The following is an 18436-nucleotide window of genomic DNA, read 5'->3' as shown; positions in this document are numbered from 1 at the left end:
TACTTAAATTCATCATATATTGATCAAGTCGAATTAATATTTAAGTCAATTATATGACCTAAATAAAGTCCAGATTACATTTGGGTCAATTCATTAAGTTGACAAGACGAGTTCAATTCATGCTCTTCAAACCCAAGATCCTTAAAATTACTTGAAGACCAAAATACACCCAAAACCCTAGCTTACAACTATATAAAGGGGTCTTCATAAGATCAGAAGGGGAAGATGAAAAGAAGAACACACAAAAATATATAAAGAATCCTCCCTCTTCAGTGGTGATATGCAAGTCTTCATCTCCAAGTGTTAAGTCGCAAATATTTCATCAAATAAAAAACAAAGTAAAGCTCTTGAGTTGACAATCGTGAAGGAAAGGATTACGAATTACATATTTTTTCTTAAGATTTCATAAAGATTGTGACATTTGCACAAATTCAAATATAATATTACTATTTGCTTGCTATCTTCCTCCCTTGATTGTTATATTTCATGAAAGAAACTTAGTCGCATACAAATTGAAACATCTAGCGGGACAATTTTTATCTCTCATCTTTTCTCTTTAAAAATCAAAGTTTAAAAACATTGAGATGGCTTCTCGAAATCTGCATCTGCAAAAATTATTCGATCTAAATTCTCTCTTCAAAGTTTAAAAAATATCAATATGACGCAATAAATATTGACTCCAAATCCAGTGCTTTGGAGATTGTTGACTCCACAAATGGCTTAAAAATTGTCATGGACAAGAAGTATATTAAGCATCGTGCAAAGTCATCTTAGGTTGTTGGTTTATCTTCTCCAAAATGAAAAAAAATATCCTCTTTGTATGTGCTAGAACGAGGGAACAACATCGCTGAGGTGGTAGAAAGAATTTTATATCGACTAAGGTTGTCACAAAAACAACAATATTTGTATAATGACCCCTTCATGCATGAGGTTGATGATTTTTTAAGCACTAGATATGCTTCGATCTTCTTTTATGTCACTTCTCCGTTCAAGCTTTTTCCTAGTGATGTTCCTTGGTCTTAATTCTCTATGGTGGTGGTTATGCAAGTGATGGTGATCGAATCTTCCACTATAGAAGAACAACTTCTAAATTTGACATGAGCAGTTGAAGGCCTATCAAAGTACATCAAAGGACAAGACGTTCAAATTACCAAGTTAACAAATATGATAAAGAATATAGAGGAAGGAGAATCCACTTTAATACGTGTGAAGATCTATGTAATGCAAGAGAAAAAAGATCCATTCACCAAAATAAGAAACAATTATCAAGGATGTCAATGCCCTGAGGCTACCCTCTTGACGTAACACGAGATCTAGAATCACGAGTGACCTCAAGCTAACCCTAAAGTTGACATATCATAAACATACTGAAAGATATCTAAATCAAAACATAAACTAATGTCGAAGCTAAATCAATCATAACTGAAGTGGGGAATACTCAACTAGTATGAAGTATAAAAACATACTAAGAATTTAACAATACTGAAAGATAAACTTAATAAGTCAAGTTGATTTTAGTACTAAGCCTCTAACTAACTATAGTTGATAGGACATGCCCTAAGCTAACTCTAGCAAGACTCAAAACTGAATAAAATACTAAAAATAAAGCATGTTTTTTGTCCTCGAAGTATGAGGACTCACCATTAAAGCTGCTAAATACGGACCTAAAGTCGATGTAAGTGTGATCTCTATGTTGAATACTTGAATCTACATCATGAAAGGATGTAATGCTGAGTATGCGTCAGTATTTGGAATGTACTAAGAATGCGGGATATGGATAATAGTTGAACAAATATATAAATTGAAGAAATCATAACTGAGTAGTGATATAATTTGAACATGATGCAAATACTGAAATATACTAAAAAGAACTGAACTGAATGCAATGACTAAGTATAGATTATTAACATAACATGTTGAGATTAAATAATGAAGTATAACTGAAAACTTGATCAAATACATTTCTGTCTGACAGTGGAAGCTACTATTAATAGACATAAAACCATGTGAGCTAAACATGGAGTTCGATGTATACACCCTATTGAGAGGACCCAATATACCTTATCGGGGGTATAAAGGCATGACTAATGTGAACACTAAATCTGATGCCCACAGAGAGAACTTATAAACCTACGGGGGCACGTAGTTCTAGGACTATGAGGGTACGCTGAACTCTAGTCTAACTCGATGCTAAGCCTACTCCCAACTAAAAATGTGTATGACACAATGTAACTGAAATACCGTATATATAGCTCAATATTTTTATATACAAATATGAGAATGTAACATTTATGTGTTACAATAAAACATTAGAAACCGGAGTACGTAAATATATTTAACCGACCTAGCATGTGCAATTCATGAACTTAGAGAATCTGAAAATTCGTTTTGAGTTTCATGCAAGAAAATAAGCAATGATTTTATGAAAACATGATAAACTGATTACGAATACTATAACATCTAAATCACAATCAATATCTAAGGTTTTGGATACCTTAGGTCTAAGCAAGATATAGATAATAAAGAATCTAATTGAATTCTAGGGACCTAGTGGATGAAAGGAACCCAGTAGTGAAATCCTATATACCTAATGACAAAATTCATGGTGTAATCTTTAGATTCCGGGTGAAACTTGAAGCAAACCTTTTGATTGTTTTTGAGAAACTATTGCTTCTTTCTTCTCATTTTTGCTTTAAGTTTGGGTGATTTTTGGTGAATAAAGGCTCTGGATATGTCTAACTAAGTTATTAGGCTTAAATTAGGTAAAATGATATATTTTAGGCATCAAATGACGTAGTTTAAGTGCCCAATGCATAGGAGAAAGGACAAAAACGACCCTGACTAAAATCTGACAAGTGTCACCTACTACAAGACGGATAGGCCGTCAATTGACCTACCAACTGTCGGTAGGAGTCGTAGCATAGCTTTCACTCTGAGATGGGATTTTAGCTAACTTGGTGGCGTTGGAAAAAGGATTCAATTATCTTTAATTTGATAGGTCATGGGTCACCTTATCATTCTGTGTTAAAATATATGACCGTTTGAAGTTGACTTACATACGGTTCATAGGTCCAACCACGGACCGCACTGGTCGACCGTGGGTGGGATCAAAGACCATCAAACTCTGGACCCCAAAGATGGAACCAACCTACGGTTCGTAAGTCAATCAACGGATCGTGATTCACAGTCAAATGTGTCATCTTTAGATCCCAAATTTCTCTAAGTTTAGGACTGAACCACGGAACCCTACCTACAGTCCGTCTGGGCTTCTATTGATTCGACACCAGATCCAGGAAAGTTTCATTTTCTATTTTCTCAAGTTCGAGGTGTTACAAAGAAGTTTCAAGTATTTGTTGAATGTATGATTCTTGTTGACCAATTAAAGGACTTTATGATGGAGGCTACGAAAGATAAATATAATTTCACATTCAAATCTCCTCTCACATATGTAAATATGTATTCTTGAAGAATTGATAACTCAATGATACATGTAGACTATCAACCTCCTAAGTTGCAATAATTAGACGGCAAAAATTTTAAACAACATGTAGAACACTGTATTGAAACTTATAATAAAGCTGAAATATATGGTGATTATCTTGTTAATAAGTTTGTTTGATTCTAACAAGAAATTTTTTTGAATGGTATATAGATCTTGAATCTAGTTCTATTGATAAGGAGTATTGTTGCACCCAGAATACTTTATAACATGTTCAAAGAGATATTTTAAAATATATAATAAAAAAATATATGCCATATATATATATATATATATATATATATATAACACCCCGTAGCTAAAACAGACAAAAAAATAAGTTTTTTCAGATAAAATCTGCAGGTGCAACAGATGATACCATCGACGGACCATAGCCTGACCAACTGTTCATCCTGCACAACCGTCGATGGGATCAGAAACTCCCAAAAATCTCAGCCTAGAAAAATAGGTTAAGTGTTGGTCGACGGATGGACTTACGGTCCATAGGTCAGACTACGGTCCGTAGTCCATGACCGTCGATCAAGACTCCCTTCACCCACTCTCTGACAAGAGATATGGATGACCAACACGGTCCGTAGGTGGACCATAGGTGGGAAATTAGCAGACAGTTAAGGGGAAATGCATTTGGTCAACTTCAAATAGTCACAAGTCTTAGAACAAAATGAATTAGGTGTCTCATGACCTACTCACATATAGATAATTGAATTTTCTTTCCATAGACACCAATCTTGCTAAAATCAGACCTCCAAGTAAAAAGTTATGCACGTTTTAGTAAAGGCTTGTTGAACAGGTCCAACCAACGGACCAACCGACGGGGCGTCGGTCAATCGAGGACCGTCAGTCCTGGCCGTCGATTGGTCCGACAACAAATTTTCCAGGATTCTTTCGGACCTTTCCCACTTTGTTTAAACCCCAAGTTATGTCGTTTTGACCCTAAATCATCATATTTTAGTTAGGTTAAGCCTAGAAACATAACTAAAACATATCTAAGTCAAATCATTAAATCAAAACATAAAAAATTAAAATCAAGAGAGGAGAAAAAGCTCAAGAATCCTAGTTCAACAATGCAACACGTTCCAGCAGTTCCATCCCCGAAACATAAGTATTTTTCCGTGGATTTCTCACCAGGTTTGTGAGATTTCACAAGTGGGTTCCTTTCACCCATTGGGTCCCTAGTTTTCAGTCAGATTCTTGATTCTCTTGTAATAATTAAACCTAGGGTTTCTAGAATCTTAATAGAATTTCATGAACCTATTAAATACATGTTCCAAATCAGATTATCATGTTATTACTCAGATTATCGCATGAATTTCAGAACCCTAGCTATGTGTTTCTTTAGTTCATTAATTACACATGCTTGGTCAGATATTTCAGTTACTTCAGATATACATACCTCAGTTATAAATGCATAATTACCAAATTAATTATTGCGTTCTCAATTTGCATATTCAGTTTTGAGCTATCCAGTATTTACAGAAAACTCAATCATATTTAGTTACTCACATAATTCATGGGAGTATCATAATACCGAGTTGGACTAGGGTTCAGCGTACCCAATTAGTTCTAGAACTACTAGCCAGTAGGTTGTAAGTCCTCTCTGTGGGCAATCAGTTTAATGATCATGCCAGCATGCCTTTATACCTTTGGCAGGGTATATTAGGTCCTCTCAATGGGGCGTATACATTGGACTCCACATTTAGCTCATGTGGTTTTATAATCAAATATTAGTAGCTCCCACAGTTCAGCCAATCTCTCTACATCGACCATTTATTAATATATTCAGTATATAGTTTCAACATCTTATAAATTGGTCATTGCATTCAGTTATCTCAGAAATTCAGTATATTATGTTCAGTTTATTATACTTGCTTTTGTGCTTGTTCAGTTATGTTTAATTTCAGTTTTACTTTATACTACATGCTCAGTACCTTTCAAGTACTGATGCATACGTGCGCTACATCTTCTCATGATGTAGGTTCAGGTTCTCAGCATCCAGATCACGCATAAATCAATTTCCGATCTGCAGTTCAACAGATTCAGTGGTGAGTTCTCCTTCTCCGAGGACAATAGTCATGATTTTCATTTCAGTCTTTTAGTCATTTAGTTTCAGTTTTACTAGATTTAGCTGGGGCTTATCCCAGTATTTCTAGTGCAGTTAGAGGCTTATTTCAGACATGGTTAGTTTCAGCTTAGTGTTGAGTTAGTAACTTCATTGTATTAAACTCATCAATTTTAGCATATGGGTATTCCCCATCTTTTAATTATAAATTATGATTTAGCTTCTGCAACAGTTTATATTCTTTAGTATGCTCATGCACATGCCAGCAAGGTTAGCTTTGAATCACTTGTGGTCCTAGGTTCCATGCCCGCGTCTCGAGGGTAGCTCGAGGCGAATATATATATATATATGTGTGTGTGTGTGTGTGTGTGTGTGTGTGTGAAAACTTGTGACTTTTATGAAAAGTTGCGACTTTAATGAAGAGTTTTGACATTAATGATGATTTTCGACTTTAATGAAGATTTTTGAATTTTATCACTAGTTATGACTTTTATAAATGGTTGTGACCTTTTTGAAGGGTTGCAACTTTTCTAAATAGTTGTAACATTTCTGATAAGGCAGAATAAATATTTGTTCACGTTACCCTTTGTTGTCTATAAATAAAGAGATTTTCTCTCATTTTAAAACAACATAAATTCTAAACCTCCTCTTCTTCTTCTACTTCTTCAGATTTAAGTATTTGTGTAGTTTGTTTCTCATTGACAACATTACTTATGTTACTAATCTTGGTATGTATTTTTATAGTTATTAATATATACTTATGTTATTAATTAAGGATAGATGATAAGAAGTAATAAATTTCATTTTTCTTTACATTATTAATGTGTGTTACTACGTAATCTTGTATCTAATATAATATAGTGTTTTAGTTTTAACGAATGCTAGGTTTTAAGTATTAGTTTATAAATTTTGTGATATTATAACAATGAAAATTCTAAATTTCCTCCCTTCTTCTTCACAATTAAATATTTGTATACTTTGTTCATGTTGAGTGACTCACTGACGCCATTATTTATGTTACAAAACAATCATTAACTTATGTTTATTTTATTAAGGATAAATGATAAGAAGTAATAAATTTCATCATGCATGAACTACAGGTAATCTTACTAGTAATTTCATAAACTTTCCCTTAGTTTGACCTTGTAACACTAACCTCCTTCGTGGTTAACAATATTATGTTTATCCCCTTATTTTGATTTTTTTATTAAAAAAATCTTTAATCTATTTATGTATTAATATAAATAGTTGTAATTTGACTAATTTATCCTTCTTCCATAGTATCCACAAAAATAATAATTGCAATATTCTTTGTTCTAAATTTGCATTTGCTATTGCTATGAGTTACGATGATGATGTGATTTTAGAAATGGTGAGGACTAGAGTTTATTTAATGATAAATTGTAATAACTTCAGTGGAGATTGATCCGCGGCGGCAAGCAAGATGAAAGGGGTTTTCCAATAGGTGAGGAACAACTTAAGGGGATGAAATTGGTGAAGGAAATTTAAGGGGATGAAATTGGTGAATAAAAATAAAAGAAGAAAGAGAGAGAGAGAGAGAGAGTTGGAAAAAAAAGTAAAAAAAATATATTATTCAAATTTAGAGTGTCACGTGGCATTTTTACATTGGTTTGAAGATATATAAATACCCTTTCACGCGTCTACATTTCGTGATAACATGAATACTATGACTCTTACAATCTTAAGGTGTCTACCTTAAAAAAAAGATACAAGTCCAATGGGGTAATTATGTATTTTCTTATTTATGATGTATTGATCAAGTCAAATTATTGATTAATAAAGTTGAGTTAATATTTAAGTCAAAATTATATGACCTAAATAAAGTCTATTTACATTTGGGTCAGTCAACTAAGTTGACAAGACGATCCCATTTCATGTTCTTCAAGCCCAGGGTCCTTTAAAATTACTTAAAAACCAAAATACCTTAAAACCCTAGCTCACAAGTATATAAAATGTGTCTTCCTAAGATCAGAAGGGGAAGAAGAAAAAGAACATACATAAATACATAGGGAATCATCACTCTTTAGTGGAGTGTTAAGCCCCAAGAATTTCATCAAATCAACAAAAAATAAAGCTTTTGATTTTTCATTCGCGAAGGAAAGAATCAGGGGATTACATATTTTGTCTTAAAATTCTATAAAGATTGTAACTTTCGCACAAATTTGAATATAAATATTATTATTTTCTTGCTATTTGACTTTCTTGATTGCTATATTTCAGGAATGAAACTTAGTATCGTACAAATTGACACGTCCAGTGGGACACTCTTTACTTATCATCTCTTCTCTTAAAAAATCAATGCTCAAGAACATTGACATAGCTTCTAGAAAGGTCAAATCGAAATCTGCGTCTGCAAAAATTGTTGGACCCAAATTCTCTCTTCAAAGTTTAAAATATCAATATGACACAATAAGTATCGACTTTCAATCCGATGCTTTGGAGATTGTTGACTCCATAAATGTCTTGAAAATTTTCATGTAAATCGTTGGTCAAATTAGGAGTAAATTCGTAATACTGGGACAAGAAGTGCATCAAGCACTATTGAAATCATCTCATGTTGTTGGTTTATCTTCTCCAAAAGAAAAAAATAATCATCTTTGTATGTGCTAGAACGAGGAAGAAACATCGTTGAGGTGGTAGAAAAAACTTCGTATCGACTAAGGTTGTCACAAGAAAAACATTGTCAGTATAATGACCAATTCATGCACGAAGACAGTGATTTCTTAAGTACTAGATCTGCTTCGGGCTTCTTTTATATCGCTTCTCCATCCCATCTTTATCCTAGTGATGTTCCTCACTATTCTTCATCATCTATGATGGTTGTGCAAGTGATGGTGATAGAAATTTTCACCATAGAAGAACAACTTGTTAATTTGACATAAAAAGTTAAAGGCCTATCAAAGTACATCAAAGATCGAGAAATTCAAATTACCAAGTTGACAAATATGATGGAAAACATAGAGGAAGGAGAATCCACTAAAATATGTGTGAAGCATCATAAGACACAAGAGAAAAGAGAGTCTTTCACAACACAAAAAACAATTATCAAGGTATCTGTTGAATGTCTGATTCTCGTTGACTAATTAAGGACTTCATTATGGAGGTTATTCAAAGATAAATATAATTACACAACCAAATTTCTTCCCACATATGTGAATCTATATCCTCAAAGAATTGATAATTTAAAGATACATGCTGACTATCAACTTCTTAAATTGCAACAATTTGAGGACAAGGAAAATTTGAAATATCATGTAGCACACTTTATCGATACTTACAATAAAGTTGGAATATATGTTGATTATCTTGTTAATCAACTTGTTTAATTCTAACAAAAATTGCTTTTAAATGGTACATAAATCTTGAATCTAGTTTTATCAATAGTTGAAAGTATATTGATCAATAATTCCTTAAAACATTTTTATAGCACAAGGCGTGTTATAAGCATGATAGATCTTACTAAGGCTCGTCAAAATATATAAGAAATCCATCGACTTTATCAACCGTTGGATTAGGATGAGCCTTAATTGCAAAAATCGCCTTAGTGAAACTTCTGTGATCAAAATATACATCCAAGGTATGCAATGATATCTTTGTTACATATTTTAAGACATAAAACCTAAAATATTTAAATTAATAGCTTGTTCTTACGATATGAAACCAAGTATGGCTACAAATGGATATTTAGCGTTGTTCAAATCGATACACATGCGTAAAATACATGTTAAAGCTCATCAAATTTGAGCTAAATCTTCATGTCGTAAAGCTTGGCAAAGTTGACCTAAGTATTCAAATCAAGAAACTTCTCAAATTTAAGCTAGGTCATCAAATCGTGATGCACCTCAAATTCAAGTAGAATCTCCAAATTTCAAAGCTCATCAAATTCGAGCAAACTATTCAAGTCGAAATGTTCTTCAACACATGAGCCTAAAATGCATGTCATAAAACTCATCAAATTTGAGATAAAGATCGTTTAATATGATGCATTAGAAAATATAATATATGAATTAGCTTTATGTATTATCTTATCCTTACCCAGGAGGTTCCAACACTTTCTCCTTAATTGACCTAGGAGTTGTTCTCGGGCATACTAAAAAAAGGTTATTATACACCTCAATCCCTTCCCCTGAAAAAAAGAAGGTAGCACTGAAAAGAAAAAGAGTGAGATGGTGATTTTTGTTGCTACTGCGAAGCAAAGATCATTCCCTTGGCGAATAAAGTGGTTGCCCATGTAATGACCAAAAAGGTCTTCTTGATAATTTTAATTATTTATCTATAGTTAATTAATTTACGGATAATTTATTTACTATAAAAAAATAAAGGACAAAATCTGAAATGTTAAAATAGATGATAGAAATTATCACTTTCAGTATATATAATAAATTTAGGAAAAAAAAAGTGGAACAAAACTAACCTAAACGTGTGACGAAAAACAAAGAAGAAGAGAAAGTATGGAAAACACTCACAGCGCCGTCGAACAAGTGCACTTATTCAGGTAATAATCTTAAACTTTACATTGAGGCAGCTGAATATGTCTTGTAATTAATGTACGACTATAATTTTTATGTTAACTTTAAATATGTGCTTTTGGAATGTGAAACATGGCAAATGAATAAGGAATAAAGAAATAATAATTGGAAGTTGGTATATTGGTATGAAGTAATTTTGAAATTGAGAAAGAGGGTCTTGCCAATCATGTGATAGTTATTGGGGATATAATTGAATCAAGATGATTGAAAAATAATAGATAGGAATAGGGTATCAATTTGAGGTTTTAAAACTTTTTTTTTGTTCTCGTGATTTTATCTGTAACTTAAGGCTTCATTGTTTCTTAGAATTTTCTTATTATTATCATATTAAGATTCAAGTATGATATATTGAGATAGGTAATTAAATATTAGATATATAATATTATATAGATATCGTTAAAGTTATGATATTTGGAGAAGTTGAAATTTAACCGTAAGCTTGAAATTTGGAAATCATGAGACTTCACATGTTAATTGGCATCAAAAATTACAAACTTGATTATAAATTTGGGTGAATTTTTATGTCAAGATTAAACACATAATAATGTGGGTGTTGTTAGTTCCAAACCTTATTGTGATTATACATATTTGAATAGATTGCATCAATTTGGAAGCTCAACATAAAGGGAATGCTCAAGTCCCGTAGTGATTATTCGAGTGGCTAAGGCAAGTGGATTTCTAAACTCTTGTAAGTGTATGTAATGCGTGTATTCCCTGTGTATATGTTTGTGAGTAATGGGATTTGGTGATGAGTTGATTTGTCCGTCCACCTTGATTAATTCTAATGATGAAAACAAAGGGTAATAAAAAGCAATGTGAATAATTAAATGTGTGTGATGTGTTGATAATGGATAATTGTTTGAAAGGTTTGTTGAATCATTGTTGATTTATGAATTGTGCAAAATTATGAAAATGATCATCTCCTCGTTATTTTAGTGAACATATCATTTGCATTGTTCTGCATTTTTCTGAGACATGGATGTGACAAGTGTTATACTCATTGAGAAAGAATGAGAAATTAAAGAGAATTTCGAGGGTCGTATCGCACGTCGCGATGGATACTATATTTTGAGGGACGTATCGCGCGCCGCGATGATTACTATTATCGAGGGTCGTATCGTGCGCCGCGACAGATACATGGACAAATATGTCCCCCATGGGTCTCGAACTAAGAGACAGCGCATGTGTACCACTAAGTTAGACATGCATCATTATACTTGACATTGCATTCCATTGCATTGCACATACTTATCATTAGTGAACTTGATATTGTGTTTTGCTGATCTTGTGATTGTCTTTTTGCGGAACTTGTGATTGTTAAATGCTGAGCTTTTTATTGAGGATATATAATTTGTTGAAGTGTTGTCATTGAAGATATGTAAGTTGTTTATGTGTTATTGAGGATATGTAAATTGTTGAAGTGTTGCTATTGAGGATATCTAATTTGTTTAAGTGTTGTTGTTGAGGGTATGTAATTTGTTAAAGTTTTGTTATGGAGGATATGTAATTTGTCTAAGTATTGTTATTGAGTTACGTGCTATGTAAACTGTGAGCTGTTACGTTGAGCTGAAGCTTATGCATGTTGTAGTTGTGGAGGTTCGGTTGGGGGTGGTAGGAGTACCCGTATTTAATCCACTTAGATTGTGTTTAGAGGTTTACTTGCTGAGTACCGTGTGGTTTGGTACTCATCCTTTACTTCTACAAATTTTTTTGTAGGTTACTATCTCGAACCTTTGTGATATATTGTCTTCTTTTCCGAGGCTTCTTGGAGATTTGTGGCGTAGCTATTTCTCATCTCAGCATACCTTCTTACTCCTATTTATGATCTTGTTCTACTCTAAAAACAATATCATATGAGACTTATAATTTCTTTTGAACCAATTGTAATACTATAGAGTCTTGTACACGTGACAACCAGGTTTTGGGAGTATAATTTAAGTTGTAGTAAATTTTCTTCATTTTATTGTATTAGTTGTGTTTTAGGCTGACTTGTCTTGGTGGGATAAGACAAGTGTCATCACACCCGTTTTTGGGTCGTGACAAAATGGTATCAGAGCCCTAGGTTCATAGGTCTCACGTGTGTACAAGCCAAGTCTAAATAGAGTCTTAAAGTTTGATACGGAGACGTTTGTACTTATATTTGAGAGGATATAGTGACTTTTAGGAAAAGTCTTCACTTCTTGGATCTCTATCGTGCGTACTTGATCCATTTTGATTCTTATCACTTCACTCCGTTCACTCTCATCGATGTGATGACTCGTGCGTAATTCCTTTTGTGAATAGTTGACGTGTTGTGTATTGATTTGATGTTAGATCTTGTATTAAGGTGGAAATGATATATATAAAACGAATGTGTGATCATATTTGGAAGGGTTAACTAAGGTTAATTATCATAGTAAAAAAAATAAACACATTTTTATTTGGTATAAGTAATGTATGGAGTGGTTCGTCAATTAGAAGTTAAATGTTTGAAGAATTGGCTCGATAATAAATAGTGTAACCTTGAAAAATACAGTTGATATAGTTGTCATACCATTAATGGGTTGTAATTATGTTGCACCAGTTCAGATCAGAATTCCTTCTGTGGTTTCACGGATTGAGTGTATACCAAAGAAGGTCATGATACAACTATTGCAATGGTACTGAGAAGTACTTGGTTAGAATTATAGAATGTCTTACTTTTGTTATTGACATGCCCTACGAAAGAATACATATACCTTGGGATTGATATGGAGGGAATTTGATAATATTTTAAAGTTATTCGATAGGTGAAAGTGTGTGGGCTATTTGGATACAATTTTCTCGATAGGTATGATATGTTCTACTGATGAATCTGACAAACTTTCACGATGTTGTACTATTGGTATATGAAAACGAATATGTTGATTTTCTAGTGTTAATACAAACTACTTTAGGAGTTATCAATTTTATCATATTCTCATATAATAAGATTCATGTTACCTTCAAATTTGAGAGACCGACTAGCTTGTTACTACAGAAGAATGAGTTAAAAGTAAAATCTTAGTGGCGGATCTTAGGTATGTGTGTGTAGGTTATAAAGTGTATCCTTAGGATTCTGAATGAGCAGTGGTGATTTTATCATAAGATCCAATTGAGTGAATTAAACTTATATGTAAAGGAAGTCCCAACGAGTTTACTTGGGTGAAGGCAGTTGAAAATTTTATTTAGAAATTGCGTATAAACTTAAGTTAGTATGTCGAATATGATTGGTATAGTAAGTTTTGAGATTTCATGTCGATGACAAGTTTGACTTTGTGTTGTTGACAAGGTTGACTGCGCATAGTGATAATCAAAGTTTGTGATGAATTGTGATTAGGATGCAACTATATGATATGTTTTGTTGGTCAAAAAACTTTTGTAGGATAATGGTGACTTTAGAGCGTCAGAGTTATGGTTTACTGCTATTCTGTGAGTAGCATGTTTGTATGGTAATTTTTATGAGGAGTTAGGATGTCACTCAAATAAAATTGAAAGGGGCTTGAGCCATAATCGCATGAATAAGCGGGATGTAGTTTAATCTTCGAATTGAGGTGAGAGCAAGTATAGTTTCTCTTATTGCTAAGGCTAAAGGGGTATTTTAAAAAGGATTGAGATTGGGGTTTAGAGACGTGATTTTATTTGTTTTGCTCTACTTATGATAATAGTGTCACAGGTTCATCATATTGGTTAAAAGCTATTGGATAAAATTTGAGAAAGAAGTTTACATACTTTCAACTCGAGTGTGACCATAAATTTTTCTTTTGCGTGTGTAATTTTGAGTTTGGTAATAAGTACAATTAAATTTTAGTGAAAGATATAATAAGGTTGATGGAGATGCTATCAATGATAAGCTAAGATATGTGAGTTCATAAAAGTCTTCAAGGTATGAGCTAATTTTGATTAATAAAGGGATTGTGTTACACAATTAAATTTAAAAATTCAAGTTTTTTATGGTGAAGGTTTGTGGTAGTGGGTTTAGTCAAGATATGGATTGATAAGGTAATAAATGACCGATCACATTGAGTGTGAATTATATGGAAGAACTTAAAAATAATTTAACTAGTAAATTTGGTTACTTTTGATTATTATACTTAAATGGGCTTTCATGTAAAAAAAATTAATTGTTTTAAACAAGAAGGTTAAAGTATCATGGGCTATGGGTCAAATGATAAAATTCATAAGCAAGTCAGTGCAAGAAAAAAAAATCTAGTGTATTGAAGAGTTTAAGATATTTAAAATTTGCGTCATGGAATGAATTTAAGAGATGTGAAGGAATAAGACTTGTCATATAGACGCTTGGTTTGAAGTTAAAGTATGTAAGGGTTTTCATATATAAGTTATAATATGACTATGGATGTGAATTGGTTTAGTATGGCCTCACTAGGAATTTATCAATAATTTTTTTATGAATATTGGGTTTTTGATTTGGGTGAAAAATTGTGAGGTCTGTAAGATTAGGTGTTGTTATGTGGGGCTAAATTATTTAGTGGTAGATGAATTTGTATGGATATGCGAAAATATGGACCTACAATTATACGGTGTTATCGAGAAATTTGAGGAGAATGAAACTACTATTTTTAGATAACATAAACTATTATGATATTTTACAAGGCATTTGATGGTGAGTAGAGATTATGAGATGATAGTATACATAAGTATTGCAGACCAATGATTTATTTGAGTTTTCTCATGAGGTACACGATGGTATGAATGGTAGTTGAAAAATGATATGTGAAAGATCGCATGAAGTTGATATTGAGTGTGATTCAATTATGGTACATCGATGGAATAGTATTTTTAGATATGAATTTAGTGGTATCAGTCTTGAGTGTGACTTATATATGTTATGTTATGCTTAAATTAAAAGATATGAAGCCATATTTTATAATTTTTAAGGGCTACAATGCGTTTGCAAAGAATATGTTGATACTAGTAACGGGTTGATAGTAAGGTAAATGAATTGTGTGGTTGTGATGTTTGTTGGTATTAAAAGTGTTGGCTTTAATGAAGTACTGTGAGATTTGATAAATCAAGTATGTGTAAGACTATAATGAGGATCAGATTAATTGATTGTAGGTGCCTAAAGAGGTGAAGTCATATGAATGAAAAAGTTTGTTATGGGCGCTATGAGGGAGTATATTGTGTTATTTGATTTTGGGTTCAATATATTCTTATGTGATCCACCTACTTAATTTTTGATATGGTTTAGAGTATGATTCACTTTCTAAGTTCATGTGTGTTCTCACTTCCATGGGTGGTTCCTAGGAGTGGATCGGGTGTACCGATCCTGTGATTTTTCTCTTGGTAGGGTGGCATCCTTGATTCTGTTATTCTTACAATAACTTGTATTTATTAAGTTAATAAACAGAAACAGAAACAGAAATAAGATGAAGTAGAAAATAATATAGAATACAAGAATTAATCCGAGTCTACAGAAACTACTGTGTGTCCTTAAGAAATTTAATCCCCTCACTGTATCCAAGGTTATGGATTAATTTCTCCCAAGATAAAACGGATTAAACCTGTTAAAGAAATAGCGGTACCTCAAACTTCTTTAACTTCAACGAACTTAAGAACAGCAACAAGTCACACAGACTCAGTCGATCGACACTTTGATTTTATTTGAGAGAAAAATAAATGTAGAGAAAGAAAAAATTTTCAGTGATTAAAAAATCAAAAATTGACTTCCTTTTATAGCCATTTTCAGCAAGGAACATGTTTGTTCAGTGAAATCTGTTCAGACCCATTTTATCCAGAAAGTTGTGTCTTTTGGAAAAAATACAACTTTTTTGAAAAATTGTGTATATTAGGAAAATAACTACTATTTGGAAAGTAACGACTTTTCGGAAAAGTAACGATTTTTCGGAATGTTACTGTTACCCGCAAATTTATAAGAGATAATATTAACAGGATTTATTTGATTAAATAAATTTTGTCCAAAAAATTTATCAATCAATCACATCATTTGCCAAATCCAAATCCAAATCCAAAGAAATGACTTTTCATTTGCACTTTGCAAATGACTTTTCATTTTCTCTCCAAAGTAGTTCCCTCACTTTTGATATTCTCTCTTTTCTTTTCCCATTCACACTTGCTAAAACCCAACAGATTCATCTTGTTCATTTCAGTTATAGAAGATTTGGTGTTGTTTGGGGTAGTTCTAGTATACTAGTGATTCTACATGCACGATCTTGCTTATGAGAACTTATAGAAGAGCTTCAGTAAATACTTATAGTTATCTGATAGTGTTGTTAAAAGTTTTGAATCCTAGATTGTACCGCTTGTTGGGTTTTACTTGATCTTGTTCTTCTTTGGTTTAGAAAAGTTTGATTCTCCCTTGATGAGTACTAGTGTATAAAGATAAGATTTTATAACTTAAGCTTGAGAAGATGGTTTTTGCATTGTGAGTGTGTGGTGGTTGGTTCAGATTCACTTCTGGTTGTAGCCGATATTGAATTCAAATTTTATCGCGGATATGTGAGAAAAGATTTGTATTGGTGGTTGTGCCATGGTCCAAAGGGTTTTGGTTCATAATGGATTCATGTGTTAGTCCGTGATTTGGTTAGAACTCCTTACTTGTAGGGTTGCAATATTGTCAAAGTTTGATTCGAAAGTTCAATTCTTAGTACTTGATCTTGTTGTAATGGTCTTAAAGAGAAGCTCACTTGGAAAGGTGAACACAAAAGATCATATCTTAGAATGTTTGTAACATCGGTTATTCTTCCTTCTCCTTCTTTATGTTCGACGACGAACATGATTTTTAGTGGTGGATAATATAATGACCCGAAAGGTCATTCTTGATAATTTTAATCATTTATCTATAGTTAATTAATTTATGGGTAATTTATTTACTATAAAAAATAAGGGACAAAATCTGAAATATTAAAATACGTGGTAGAAATTAGCACTTTTAATATATATAATTAATTTAGGGAAAAAAAAGTGGAACAAAACTAACATAAACGTGTGACGTAAAACAAAGAAGAGGAGAAAGTCTGGAAAACACTCACAGCACCGTCGAACAAGTGCACTTGATTCGGGTAATAATTTTAAACTTCACATTGAGGCAGCTGAATATGTCTTGTAATTAATGTACAATTATAATTTTTATTTTAACTTTAATATGTGCTTTTGGATTGTGAAACATGGCAAAATGAATAAGGAATAAAGAAATAATAATTGGAAGTTGGTATATTGATATGAAGTAATTTTGAAATTGAGAAAGAGGGTCTTGCCAATCATGTGATAGTTATTGGGGATATAATTGAATCAAGATGATTGAAAAATAATAGATAGGAATATAGGGTAACATTTGAGGTTTTAAAATATTTTTTTTTTGTTCTCGTGATTTTCTCTGTAACTTAAGGCTTCACTGTTTCTTAGAATTTTCTTATTATTATCATATTAAGATTCAAGTGTGATATATTGAGATAGGTAATTAAATATTAGATATATTATATTATATAGATATCATTAAAGTTATGATATTTGGAGAAATTGGAATTTAACCGTAAACTTGAAATTTGGAAAATATGAGAGTTCACATGTTAATTGGCATCAAGAATTACAAACTTGATTATATATTTGGGTGAGTTTTTATGTCAATATTAAACACATAATAATATGGGTGTTGTTAGTTCTAAACCTTATTGTGAATATACATATTTGAATAGATTGAATCGTTTTGGAAGCTCAACATAAAGGGAAGGCTCAAGTCCCGTAGTGATTATTCGAGTGGCTAAGGCAAGTGGATTTCTAAACTCTTGTTAAGTGTATGTAATGTGTGTATTCCTTTGTGTATATGTTTGTGAGTAATGGGATTTGATGATGAGTTGACTTGTCCACCTTGATTAATTCTAATGTTGAAAACAAAGGGTAAAAAAGGCAATGTGAATAATTTCTTGTGTGTGATGTGTTGATAATGGATAATTGTTTGAAATGTTTGTTGAATCATTGTTGATTTATGAATTGTGCAATGTTATGAAAATGATCATCTCCTCGTTATTTTAGTGAACTATCATTTGCATTGTTCTGCATTATTCTGAGACATGGATGTGACAAGGTTATATGCATTGAGAAAGAATGAGAGATTAAAGAGGATGTACCATTTCGAGGGTCGTATCGCACGCCGCGATGGATACTATATTTCGAGGGACGTATCACGCGCCGCGATGATTACTATTATCGAGGATCATGTCGTGCGCCGCGACAGATACATGGATAGATATGTCCCCCATGGGTCTCGGACTGAGAAACAACGGGTGTGTATCACTAAGTTAGACATGCATCATTATACTTGACATTGCATTCCATTGCATTGCACATACT

This window comes from Solanum lycopersicum, chromosome 11 (assembly GCF_036512215.1).
Source record: "Solanum lycopersicum chromosome 11, SLM_r2.1".
Taxonomy (NCBI): domain Eukaryota; kingdom Viridiplantae; phylum Streptophyta; class Magnoliopsida; order Solanales; family Solanaceae; genus Solanum; species Solanum lycopersicum.
The sequence above is the reverse complement of the archived record's forward strand: the minus strand, read 5'-3'. Positions refer to the sequence as shown.